General features: G+C 39.1%; 1 protein-coding gene and 3 long non-coding RNA genes across 4 annotated transcripts in view; 2 read left to right on the forward strand and 2 right to left on the reverse strand.

The window, feature by feature from the left end:
• The window catches only part of LOC110153137 (EMAP like 6), a 139,250-nt gene that overhangs the window by 94,862 nt on the left and 30,140 nt on the right, over positions 1-14,248 (reverse strand). The gene's annotated exons all lie outside the window — the stretch shown is intronic.
• On the forward strand, positions 2,176-3,095 carry LOC110153138 (uncharacterized). Its single transcript, XR_002318563.2, has 4 exons — positions 2,176-2,250; positions 2,318-2,381; positions 2,786-2,842; positions 2,928-3,095. It is a non-coding gene; the product is annotated as an uncharacterized LOC110153138 (long non-coding RNA).
• LOC110153139 (uncharacterized) lies at positions 5,613-6,503 on the reverse strand. The gene is made up of 4 exons (XR_002318564.2): positions 6,435-6,503; positions 6,304-6,367; positions 5,836-5,892; positions 5,613-5,750 (listed from the first exon to the last, which is right to left on the reverse strand). It is a non-coding gene; the product is annotated as an uncharacterized LOC110153139 (long non-coding RNA).
• LOC110153140 (uncharacterized) lies at positions 9,433-10,317 on the forward strand. The gene is made up of 4 exons (XR_002318565.2): positions 9,433-9,499; positions 9,567-9,630; positions 10,042-10,098; positions 10,184-10,317. It is a non-coding gene; the product is annotated as an uncharacterized LOC110153140 (long non-coding RNA).

A 14,248-nucleotide genomic window follows, 5' to 3' on the forward strand; every position in this document is an offset into this window, starting at 1 on the left:
CTCTTGTGCTTTTGTGGTGAATGCAAGAGTAATTTTTTCCTTTTACTCTACTCTTAAAAAAAAGTTAGCAGTGATAGGAAATGCTTTAAAAACTGTGAGACAAACATACACACACACACGCACACACACACAAACACAAACACACACACATACATGCAGGTTTTCAGTATTCTGCAACTAAATATTTTTAACAAGTATTCTTCCCATCACTGACTCCTGCTCTTGATAATCCCATACAATGCCTCAAGCTCCTGTAATGAAATAAGCAGCAACAAATGTGACACCCAGTTTCTTGTAGAGTGGTCCCTGCATCCCGCCATGGGGGGCATGGGCATGGCTCGGCCTGCTCCGACTTGAGTGGGGATCTGAGGCAAAGCTCCAACACATACTTAACTTATTTTCAATACTCAGATTAACTAGTAATAAAACAAGTCAGCAGTAAATCATCCGAATAGCCTGTCTATCCCCCCCGTGCACACACACACGCACAGCCCCGCACACACACACATGCACACACACACACACACACACGCATATGCACACACGCACACACACACACACACACACACACGCATATGCACACACACACACGCATATGCACACACACACGCATATGCACATACGCACACACACACACACGCATATGCACACACGCACACACACACACACATGCATATGCACACACGCACACACACACACACACACATATGCACACACGCACACGCATACACATGCACGCATATGCACAGACACGCATACACGCATTTGCACACACACAGACACACACGCACGCATATGCACACACACGCACACACACACACACCCACGCATGCATATGCACACACACGCATATGCACACACACAGACACCCACACATAAGGTCCACACTGTCACCAGCCCCCATCACCTTTGTCCCTATTTGTGTGTAATCTTCGTAATCGTAATGTCTGTCTTGTACCTTGTATGTTGTTTGGTTCCTATATGTTGTAATGTATGTAACCCCTGAGATTAGTTCAGAGCATTGACAGTGGATTTCAGGTTTATCCTCCAGTTACAACATTTGCTTGTGTTTCTGTTCAAAGCAAATGTCCAATCACACTCACCTGATTGAGTCAAGGCAGTATGTCACTAACACATTTTGAATCATATAACTGAAAGGTTTTTATTCTCGACTCGTCTCTTTTAATGTTAACTTTGTGATGATTATTTGTGCTTCGATTTGTCTGTGTTGTGATTTTAATGTCTTTCATAAGCCCTATTCACACGGGATAAGTACAAGCTGGGGATATCTGGTAATTTGCAAATTACCACCCCACCTCTGTGTTACTTGCAGCGCATTTGCACGGGATAAGCAAAGTCCGTAAATTACAGTTTTACTGACACTGACTGAAACTAAAAGAGAAAAGAATAATAACAATATAAACAACAATAAACAGACAGATGCTGATTCACACGGGACAAGTATTATCACCGGTCGATTGTGTTTGACGAAATATAGTAGATAATTTGCGGCAGAATTTTTACTTCACAAATTACAGACAGAGGTAGTTCTACAATTACAGAGATTAAGATCTCAGGCATCCTCCGCAATTATTAGAAATCACCAAAGATCCACAGATAATACTAATCCCATGTGAATTATTTATATAATTTAATAATTTATTCTGTGAAGCACTTTGAATTACTTTATGTGAGAATTGTGCCACAAATAATATATATTTGCCTAGTGTCTGTGACATGAGTTGACTGGATGGGTTTATTTCTGATGAATGAAGTCAACAATGGCATTTAATACCAAAAAGAATGTTTTTGTTTGCCATTAAAGAATGTTTCATATTTATTACTTTTTACATTTTTAGATTGATAGAAGTGTTTAACTACAGTGATGTCAGTGATTATATATTACAAATAGCATTTCCAAATGTGACAAAAAATTAAACAGTGATTACAACAGTGTAAGCAAGGGCAGGGCTATAAATACTCTATAAGATTAACTTTAATCTTATTAGAGATGTATAGATATGCCATAATAATTGCAGATGGGATTAAATAGCGCCCAGTAGGGTTAATATCATGTAAGACACCACACCTGATAAAGTGAACCAATGTCCATTTCTTAATAAGTCTTTCTTAAACCTAATCAGTTAAGCTCTGCTCTCAGTCTCAGTCTTGTATAAAAGGAGGCGAGCGGTCCTCGTACAACACAACTCTCCTCTGGCTCATCTGTGTGACAACAGAAGACTAGACAAGGTAAGAATATAAGACTTATTTTGGTGCAGTGTTTGTATACAGTGTTAATGAGAGTCTCTTTCTACAGTGTAACCATGCTGAAGGTAGCTCTGATCCTGGGATGTCTCCTGAGCCTTACATTGGCTTCTCCTGTAAGTCTAATACAACTATTACAATACTGTTGAAAGGCTGCAGACTAGAGGCTATTCAGTCAAATGAGTACTACATTTACAAATTCTAAAACAAATACTGAACTAAAAGCATTTATATCAGCTGTACAGGCACAGGTGGTATTTCAAGATAATTATTTTTATATGTAGAACACTTAAATTTGCAGTGTTGTTGTAATATTTATTATGCATCAACATTAGCATTAGCATTAGCATTGAGACATAAACATCTCTCTTTCTAAACTTAGAAGTGTCCTCAGCTGAAGTATTCATTTTAGTATTAAGTGAGACGCATTATCCAATCAGAGCAACAAGACCAATCAAAAATACAGACCAAAGACAAAACTAGAAAACATGATCACATTTAACAAATATTCTGTACACAGAAGGAGCACCATCGTAATGTGCGCTCTACCGAAGGAGACTCAGGAGAGTCAGGAGAGGTAAGGCTTTACTAAATGATCTGAACATTAAAGAGTCAATTCTGGGGATTGAGAAAAGATTCACTGTTTTCATTGTCTTTTGTAGACTACAACCACAGCTGCAACCACCACTCTGTCACCTGCCCAGCTCCTTGTACTTCTCCAGAATCTCCTAGCAGCATCAGGGTGAAAAGAGATGGAGATGGAAGTCCCAGACAGTTGGGCTGAAGCTGTACTAATGTGTGTGACAAATAAAAAGCAATATTAAAAACAAGTTGTGTGCTCCGTCTTGTTTGATATGGCAAACAACCTAAAACAGTAAATATAATAATAATAACAATAAAAATAATAATAACAATAATAATAATAATAATAATAAAATAGATCAGTAGAGTATTTTCTGTGTAAAGCTATGTAGATGCAACCTTCCAGTGACTACACAGATCTCCAAGTATCTCATAAATCATAATTATTATTACATAAAGTTTCATAAATGTCCGCACACAACATATGGCCAAAACTGGATTCACCCAAGCACAATGTTCACTTTGACATTTCAGACCAGTGTTTATGAGGAGTTTTATAGAGCACGTAGTCTATTGGGTCTAACAGACTTTACAGACTGCAGTGAGCCTCGGTCTGTCCCAGCCCCAGTGCTCTCCACATGGGTCTCTGTTACAGCCCTGCGTCTGGTCAACGCGCTGGACTCTACCCCTCCACCACCCCCATCACCCAGACTTCCTCATTCACTCCCTCCCTTGCATTTACACATGTCATAATGTCAAACCCATATTTGCCATATAAGTTCACAGGGCATTTGTAACTAAATACATATGCATTTTTATGTAAATGAAATGTAAATGAGTGCTGTGATGTTCTTAGCTGGATGTTGGTGAATTAGGCACAACTGTCATTTATATATAAAATATAATAAATACAGCTGCTTAAAAAAGCGCTGTGAATCTGGAGCAGAGTTCGCTCAGCATCTTCTTAAAGGTTGTATAGAGAATTTTTTTTTGTTTCAAAGTGACAACTGACAATGAAAGTTTAAAATACCATTACAGAGATGCAGCAGCAAAAAAAAAGAATGAAAATCTATCAACTGTGGACATAGTGAGGCCAGACAAACATCAACCAATAGAAAACAAGGCTACCTCATTTTCTATTGGCTGTTAGGTTATCAATCAAACTTCCTACATTTCTAGTGTAACTGACTTGCCAGCGCGGGGGGATTATGTGCTTTATGCAGCAGTTCTTAGAGGCTTTTTCAAATTGTAGCTTCCACGAAATTCGCACAGTTTGTTGCGATGACGGATGAGAATCCATGACCAGTTCGCCGCAAAAGAAAGTCCGTTTTTGAGGTCGTTGAAAGAAGAAGAGAAGGGGAAAAGGAGCAAAGCCAAACTGAGATGATTCATGGAGATTCCTCCCAGCGATTGCGCGAATGAAACAGACAAAGGGTCTAAAAACTGACATGTCGGTCACTAAATTATTTCTAGACAGGTCACTTCAACAGTAATTCTGAACACGCACTGGATGTAAACAAGCGTGATTTCTAGAGTAACGAGGCGGGAGGAGGTGTTTCTACTGAGGGAACTGTAGAGGAGGAAGGTGGTGTCACGCATGCACAACATTTGAAAAAGGACTGTCGCTGTATTTCTCTTCCCATAAAAAATCCTCTATACAACCTTTAAAGTGGAAGTTACAAACATTTTTTAAGAAAACATTCACGAACGAGGCTCAGTATAATCTAAAACGACTTAATAAAAGAAACAAGTTTGCTGGCTTCCGCGTTAGAAAACTGTGGTGCCTCATGGGAGCTGATGTCGCCGTAAACTCCATCAAAACAAAGAGTCAGCAACTGTTCTAGATAGCTGTGGACTATTTTAATTTGTACCAAAATGGCTACACAACACTGCCGAATCCTGTGTCTTTTATCTGTTAAGAAAATAAAATAAGAACGACATAAGTACTGAGTAATGGCCGTATGCCAGTGGCGATGAAAACAGGAGTTGATTGACAAAATGTCATCTTGAAAATAAGTGATAAAAGATTACTCAAACATGGACAAATCACTCCAAGTACAACTTCAGAGGGTAAACAAAAAGGAACAACAATAACATGGTAAAAAACTCTGAAAAGTTCATTTTGCACCACGCTCATGGTGAATGCATGTTTTTTTAGCTCTGTGGTAAAAAGTGACAAAGTGGAAACACTTAAATCAGCACATCTCATCATCCGGATCTTTATACAATTACTAATATGAATGCTTTAGTCCTCAAAATCTTTTATCTTTTATTCTTTTACTATTAGTATGGTATTTTTGTAGACTGGTATGGTATTCTTTTATCTTTTATTCTTTTACTATTAGTATGGTATTTTTGTAGACTGGTATGGTATTCTTTTATCTTTTATTCTTTTATTATTAGTCTGGTATTTTTGTAGACTGGTATTGGCATCAGATACTCCTTACTGTGTTGATTTACTCTGTATGTATCACTAGGAGCAGAGGGGCGGAGACAAAGGTACAGGTGAAAACACTGGTCTGTAATGTCAAAGTGAACATTGTGCGTGAGTGAATGCAGGTTTCCATCTATGAAACATGCAAGAATTATGATTTCTGAGTTACTTGGAGGTCTGTGTAGTGACTGAAAGGTTGCATCTGCAGAGCTTTACACAGAAAATGCCCTATTGAACCTATGTCCTATTATATTTATTGTTTTAGGTTGTTTGCTATATAAAACAAGACAGAGCACACAACCTGTTTTTAATATTGCTTTTTATTTGTCACACACATTAGTACAGCTTCAGCCCAACTGTCTGGGACTTCCATCTCCATCTCTTTTCACCCTGATGCTGCTAGGAGATTCTGGAGAAGTACAAGGAGCTGGGCAGGTGACAGAGTGGTGGTTGCAGCTGTGGTTGTAGTCTACAAAAGACAATGAAAACATTGAATCTTTTCTCAATCCCCAGAATTGACTCTTTAATGTTCAGATCATTTAGTAAAGCCTTACCTCTCCTGACTCTCCTGAGTCTCCTTCGGTAGAGCGCACATTACGATGGTGCTCCTTCTGTGTACACAATATTTGTTAAATGTGATCATGTTTTCTAGTTTTGCATTTGGTCTGTGTTTTTGATCGTTGCTTTGATTGGATAATGCATCACACTTAATACTAAAATGAATACATCAGCAGAGGACACTTCTGTGTTTAGAAAGAGAGACGTTTGTGTCTCAGTGCTATTGCTAAAAGTCACTGTTAGCTTTGAGACACAGTGAGCTAGCTAGCATGCTGCTGAGCACAGAATCTGTGCAACTTTTTAGTGCCTACAGTAAAACCAATCTAATATCAGTCTTTACCATTACAGTAAAGTCAATGATGATAATATTCATTTTGATGTGTATCCTATGTAGTACTCATTTGACTGAATAGCCTCTAGTCTGCAGCCTTTCAACAGTATTGTAATAGTTGTATTAGACTTACAGGAGAAGCCAATGTAAGGCTCAGGAGACATCCCAGGATCAGAGCTACCTTCAGCATGGTTACACTGTAGAAAGAGACTCTCATTAACACTGTATACAAACACTGCACCAAAATAAGTTTTATATTCTTACCTTGTCTAGTCTTCTGTTGTCACACAGATGAGCCAGAGGAGAGTTGTGTTGTACGAGGACCGCTCGCCTCCTTTTATACAAGACTGAGACTGAGAGCAGAGCTTAACTGATCAGGTTTAAGAAAGACTTTAAGAAATGTACATTGGTTCACTTTATCAGGTGTGGTGTATTACATAATATTTACCCCACACCTTTTATTATGAAACATAAAAAACAACATGTAAATCTAACACGGCTCAGGCAATATTAATATGGCTAGCATTCTGAATTGAGTTCTACGCATTTATCAAACTGAGATGAAAGTGATGAAAATGACTATTTGAATCTGATTGGTGGAAGCATCACAACAGTGAAACAAGCTGAAAAATCCAGTTGAGAGAAAAGCACAGACATCTTCCCTCTTCACAAATGCACAAAGAGCTTCCCTTCTGCATGTTTTTCACAAACTAAATAGTCCTGTAGAATTTATGCTAAAATTAGGGATGCACAGTTTTTCACTATATTATTCAGACTCTGTTTGAGACCTGTGAAAAGATGATAACCCTGCCAAAGCACATGGCTACTTAAAATATGTAAACAAATTAGCGCATTCCACTCCAGGCATGGCGTTATGGGTGGAGCTGATGGGCCTTGGCCCTCCCACAGCTCAACAGGCCCACCCAAAACTTTTCTTTAAAAAAAAAAGCTTATAAATATAAGATTTATTTTAATTAATTCATCACATAATTTGTGCTACAATAGTCGAAAAATGTTCTGTTTTTGTTTTGTTTTTTAAGAAAAAAGCTGGTTATGTTGATGCTTCTGCTCAAGTTCAGCAGACAGTTCCAGACAGACGGAGCCACAGCAGTTCCTGCACTCAGTTTGCGAACGCACCCACTGAGTTGACAGACAAATAATCCATCTATATATCGCTTGTTGTTGGTATGCTAGGCTAGTGATCTGAAAGAGTGAAAATCAATTCCAGTAAAGGACAATATTAAAGCCGTCCTTGTTTAGGTTACTTAAACGTACACGAACAGAATCATGGCTGCTACCAAGAGATGAAGGAGAGGCTGTTGGAGAGCTGAGACCAGCACATCTTCTGTGCCACCCCAGGATGCTAGAGCTGCTAGTGTGACCCTCGCCGATGCTAGAGCCTCTGTCTGTAACTCATGAGTGGATGATCATCCTCCTGGTGCTTTAGTCGTCATATGGACTGGCTATAACTTTCAGATTTAAGTGGGAAGTTGGATTAAAACCAGTTTTACCACCAGCTCGTGCACTCAGCTCCCAGACCTCGCATCGCAGACCTGACTGGACTGGGAATTGGACCATGGTTTCATCTCTTACTACTGGACAATAATACACTGGAGACAATAATACACAGGAGACAGAGCCAACTGGACAGCAGATAGAGGATACACTCTTCTTTAGTCCTCTGGAGAAGGTAAGAGGCTTGTTTTTGTTAGTTTTGGGCAAATCTGAGGACAGAGCCTCACAGGTAAATAGTGTTATAGTTTTAATACTTAAATAGTGTGTAAATGAAATCGTGGGTGCGACATGGCTGCTCCGGTGCTCTGTTGTGTGCGTTGTAAGTGCGGCGCTGATGCCATGTGTTTGTGTTGTGAACATAGACTCTTACTGTAGTTTTGCTGTTGCTGTTGGGGCTGGGTGTGAGCGGTGTGCTGCGTTGTGTCGTTGGGCTGGGTGTGAGCGGTGTGCTGCGTTGTGTCGCTGGGGATGGGTGTGAGCGGTGTGCTGCGTTGTGTCGTTGGGCTGGGTGTGAGCGGTGTGCTGCGTTGTGTCGTTGGGCTGGGTGTGAGCGGTGTGCTGCGTTGTGTCGCTGGGGATGGGTGTGAGCGGTGTGTTATGTTGTTGGGGCTGAGTGTGACCAGTGTGTTACATTGTGTTGTTGGGGCCAGGTGTGAACAATGGACCAGGTTATGTCGTTGGGGCTGGTTGTGAGCGTGTGTTTAAATATTTAAATGAGCATGAAGCAATTCAAATCTCTATTATGCACAGATAATATAACAGTATATTAGTTATTCATTTTATTTTGGTTAAACAGGGATTTGATGACGTGTTTAATTTAAGGCCCACCCACAATTGGTCTGGCCCATCCACAACTGGAATCCTGGTGCTGTGCCTGTTCCACTCTGCTCCTTCAATTTGTTTAAAGTTTGGTTTTCACTCTTAAGGCTCTGTGAGGACATCTCAAGTAAAAAAAATACTTACTCTGTCATTATCAATGTTTTTGAGTGGCTTTAGATCCTCCTCAGTCTGTATTAAAGCTGCTCTGGGCAGTATACGCTGTATCGGCCCGATCTATTCACCTGTTCCATACTCTAAAAATGTCTGGATCCACAGTGACACCTCAATGGTGTTTTGTGACTGGTTGCCCACCACCTGTCGAGCCCTATTGATTAACCAATGAAAAAAACAAAAAACAAACTTGTAATCTGAGTTTTGAGTTTTCAACAGTACATTTTACCTTTTGTTTAGTACAGATTTGCAATTCCAGATCTGAAAATATCTAAATGATTCTAGTGAAAGTGTATGGAGTTTAAAAACACAGTGAAGCACTTCCTGTATTACATCACAGGGTGGAACAGAGTATTTTCTGTTTGAAAGAAAGTGTTAAACATGTCTGAATGAAACAACATACACTATGTAATATGGGCCTTTTAAACACTGACTCATAAACAGTTTTAGGACTTTGGGGCCAGATTTACAGATTTACTAACTTTGCACAGCAAGATGGATTCTCGTGAGATTTATGAGTTCAAAAACTCATGAGAATCTATTTTGGCCCCACTGGTGCAACAGCGCATTTGTGGACAGGGAAGATGTCTGTACTTTTCACTTCCACCAATCAGATGTTTCATAATAAAAGGTGTGGGGTAAATATTATGTAAGACACCACACCTGATAAAGTGAACCAATGTACATTTCTTAATAAGTCTTTCTTAAACCTGATCAGTTAAGCTCTGCTCTCAGTCTCAGTCTTGTATAAAAGGAGGCGAGCGGTCCTCGTACAACACAACTCTCCTCTGGCTCATCCGTGTGACAACAGAAGACTAGACAAGGTAAGAATATAAGACTTATTTTGGTGCAGTGTTTGTATACAGTGTTAATGAGAGTCTCTTTCTACAGTGTAACCATGCTGAAGGTAGCTCTGATCCTGGGATGTCTCCTGAGCCTTACATTGGCTTCTCCTGTAAGTCTAATACAACTATTACAATACTGTTGAAAGGCTGCAGACTAGAGGCTATTCAGTCAAATGAGTACTACATAGGATACACATCAAAATGAATATTATCATCATTGACTTTACTGTAATGGTAAAGACTGATATTAGATTGGTTTTACTGTAGGCACTAAAAAGTTGCACAGGTTCTGTGCTCAGCAGCATGCTAGCTAGCTCACTGTGTCTCAAAGCTAACAGTGACTTTTAGCAATAGCACTGAGACACAAACGTCTCTCTTTCTAAACACAGAAGTGTCCTCTGCTGATGTATTCATTTTAGTATTAAGTGTGACGCATTATCCAATCAGAGCAACGATCAAAAACACAGACCAAATGCAAAACTAGAAAACATGATCACATTTAACAAATATTGTGTACACAGAAGGAGCACCATCGTAATGTGCGCTCTACCGAAGGAGACTCAGGAGAGTCAGGAGAGGTAAGGCTTTACTAAATGATCTGAACATTAAAGAGTAAATTCTGGGGATTGAGAAAAGATTCAATGTTTTCATTGTCTTTTGTAGACTACAACCACAGCTGCAACCACCACTCTGTCACCTGCCCAGCTCCTTGTACTTCTCCAGAATCTCCTAGCAGCATCAGGGTGAAAAGAGGTGGAGATGGAAGTCCCAGACAGTTGGGCTGAAGCTGTACTAATGTGTGTGACAAATAAAAAGCAATATTAAAAACAGGTTGTGTGCTCTGTCTTGTTTTATATAGCAAACAACCTAAAACAATAAATATAATAGGACATAGGTTCAATAGGGCATTTCTGTGTAAAGCTCTGCAGATGGAATTTTTCAGTCACTACACAGACCTCCAAGTAACTCAGAAATCATAATTATTGCATAAAGTTCATTCTGATACTCTTTCTACAAGAGCCTGGAAAAGTTCAAGGAGCTGGGGAGGAGGCAGAGTGGTGGTAGTTGCAGTTGTGGTTGTGGTTGTACAACAGACATAGAAAATAGTGAATAGTTCTTTAGTCCCCAGAATTTACTCTTTAATGTTCAGATCATTTAGTAAAGCTTTACCTCTGCTGACTGTGATTCTCCACAGTCCTCCACATCCATCTGTGTACAGAATATTTGTTAAATGTGATCATGCTTTCTAGTTTTGCCTTTGGTCTGTGTCTTTGATTGTAGCTCTGATTGGATAAGGTGTCACTATACTATACACGATACTACTAAGGCAAAACTAGAAAACATGATCACATTTAACAAATATTCTGTACACAAATGGATGAGGAGGACTTTGGAGAATCAGTGGACATAAGGATTTACTAAATGATTTGAACATTAAAGAGTAAATTCTGGAGATATGTTTTTTTTTGTTGGTTTTTTTACATTAAAATATAAACCAAAACAGAATCATAGGGTTACGCAAATGCCGTAAAAGTCATAAATTGCTGTTTCTGTGAATTCAGCATTGATGTCACAGATCAGTCTTTTGTTAGCTGTCACATCCCACTATCTGCATTCTGTGTTGTATGTATGCTGTGTTACATCTACATGAAATCTCAAGCAATACAGCTCCGAGTTATCCATTCTAGTCTAGTGCGGTCCAGGCTGGCTCTGCTTTCATTGTAGGGAGTATTATACCTCTGATGATGTAGGTCAAATTAACAAGAACTGAGATGGCAGTTACAAGCTACAATAGAACACAGAAAGGGAATTTTATAATATTAAAAGTCCTCAAAAGTTGATTTGGCGTAGTATATGGCCCCTTTAAACTATTTTTGTCTCAGTTTGTGTGTACATCTGCAAGATTCTAGTGAGATTGGTGAGTTTGTCCACTCATTAACATCTAATGAGTTTTGAGACCATTCACCACTGATCATCGCATTTAGACGCATTCAACCAGGTACAAATAATAATAATGCTAAGTGCTCCCTCAAAGTAACACCAAACCAACAACTCCATTTAGAGGTCCACTGTGTAACTTTTCTGTTCTGTAACTTTTCTTTTCTGTGTGTATTGTTTTACAGTATGATATTAAACATTTCTATCCTCATAGAGACCAAACCAGATCAAGTTACAGGTCAGATCTGTGGAGAGACGACCCTGCTCACAGTCAGAACGTCTGTTTTCCTAAGTATTTTTGAGTCATAAAACTACCTGTAACTGAAAAAATGTAAAGTAGAGCTGTTTAATCATACTGTGGAGCATTCCAGGTAGAGCAATGACATATCCATAGTAACAAGCAGGTGACAAACCCCCAACCAAAATGTTAGTGCACCCTTAAAGGAACTGTATGTACCTGAGCTCTTACAGATTAAAAAAAAAAAAAGTATTACAATCACAACTAAACCTATGTTACCTTAACGTACACATACAAGTTTGTCTCATTCTCAGTATATGGACATGTGAGAGCTCAGAACCTCCAGAATTCCTTGACTGAGCTGCAGAAGCTGCACTAGCACTGACTCATGACTGGCTGCAGGTGCTGGGGTTTACGTAGAGACCATTTAGATCAGAGAGAGGCATTCTAGGTTTAAACCAATTTCAGCATTGAGACTCATGTGAGGCTCATTTTGCTTTCTGATCACCTTGAGAAGACAAAACACCAAATTAGGCATTTTAAATTAATATTGCAGATTATGTGTAGTACTAAATAACAGTCCAAATAATCACAGTAGGATCTTTTCTGAAATAATCGAGTCCTGGGTTAAATATAGAAATCAGGACAGGTACTATAAATAGCAAAGGATCCCCTCTATCTGTGTGTGTGTGTGTGGTTGTGTATGTGCTTTTGTGTGTTTGTGTCATGCATTAAACAGCAGCAGCTCCTTTTCACGCTTTTCCTTCTAATAAATGAAACCACCAGAGGGCGTCTCACAGTGAGGCTTAAATCTGCTCCACACTGGGTTTTTGATTTTTTAAATCCTCCATTCTTCTTCAGATTTGAAAATATCATAACCAAGGAAGTGTATAGATGTAAGCAAAGACTACACATCGAAAGATAAGATTGATCTGTATTTTTTACCAAGTGAAATTTAAGCAGTCATATCATTAGTTTGAATATTGAACAAACAGTCCCTTTTGGAAATTATACACTGTAAAATCTGAAATTAGGGTACAGCTTGTTTACTTTACTCATGGCTATGAATTTGTGGATCTTAATGATTGTGGTAAAGTAACAGTTACTTTCAGGGTGAAAAAAGCACATCACTTGTCAATTAGACTCAGGTCAACTTGAATGAGGCGAGTAACTTCAACACTGATGTGTTATTGCCAAGAGTCCAGCTCCATTTCCCAGTCTGTTCCATTCCTTCTTTTGCTACCTCCCTGTTTTTCCTACAGCTGCCACTTATTCTCTGACCCTCCCAGGGCGTCTCTATATCTTCCCTCTGTTCATCCGGTCTCTATATCCTCCCTCTGTTCATCCAGTCTGTGCTGGATTACATCTGTTTTGTTTCTTCCAGAATGACCAAACTATACTATTTTATTGTTACACATGTTATGATGTGTAAAAAAATTCCAAAACCTCCAGAGGATAATACACAGTAGATAGAACACAGTGGTGCTCTTTGGGGAAGGTAAGTCCCGTTTTGTCCAGTTGAGTTTTCTTTTGCTGTGGCTCAGATCTGGACGAATGAGGGATTACACAAATATCTTCTCAATGTAAGGTAGAAACTCCAGTGGCTACAGCATCATCAAAACTTAACTTCTCCAAAGCACCTCAGTTGTCAAACTACCTCAACATCATAAACCCACATCAAACTTTTCAAACTCCAAACATCACTGCATCTTCTCCAAACCTTCTCTGATGGTGTTTGGTGAGTTTCTGCATCCAAATTCTCCTGACGTTCTTTAAAGTAGATGATTTAGCTGAGAGGAGCAGTTTAAAGACATGCTGACAGCTGCCCCCTGCTGTACATGTGAACCTGCTGCTTTGTGAGAGTCAGATAGGGCTGGCTGTCCATCAGCACAGGGCCCAGAGCCAGAGGAGAAGGCACAGGCAGGGGCAAAGGAAGGGAGAGACTGGCTGTAGAAATGGAACTAATGTACATGTGATATTAGGGAGGGGTAGCTTTCAATGTGTTTTGGTGTTGATACTGATATAATACCTGATTTTGTATTCATATACATTTTGTAGAGCACCAAATCACAACAAAAAGTTAGAAAATCAAACCATGAAACAGCAACTGGTCAATAACAGACAAACTTAAAATGAATAGAGCTCCAGTTGTTTTAAACGGTCACAACATTGACAATATCACAATAGTTGTTTTGGAGTTACGCAAAATTAGAATATAGAGTATATAGAATCTATATTACAACAAATTACCTCCAAAAGAGACAAAAATGTCTAGTGTAATCTCTTAGTGTCTAAAGTAAAATTTCTGTACTTTTGTGAATAATGTGATGGTCCATTTACGTTTTGTGTTCACCTCAACCAAGACATTTACAGGCACATTTTATTTCTTGATATATATATATATTTTCTTATCGTTATTGAAATTATGCAAAAAATATATTACCCACCCATATGGAAAAGTGTACAGCGCAGCCCATATTAAGAATAGAGTTGATTTACGGACAGAATTTAGGACAGAATGCGAGAATTAAACAGCGAAGGCGTGCACATGA

This window comes from Boleophthalmus pectinirostris, unplaced genomic scaffold (genome assembly GCF_026225935.1).
Source record: "Boleophthalmus pectinirostris isolate CB_2022bp ecotype Guang Dong unplaced genomic scaffold, ASM2622593v1 HiC_scaffold_5, whole genome shotgun sequence".
Lineage (NCBI taxonomy): Eukaryota > Metazoa > Chordata > Actinopteri > Gobiiformes > Gobiidae > Boleophthalmus > Boleophthalmus pectinirostris.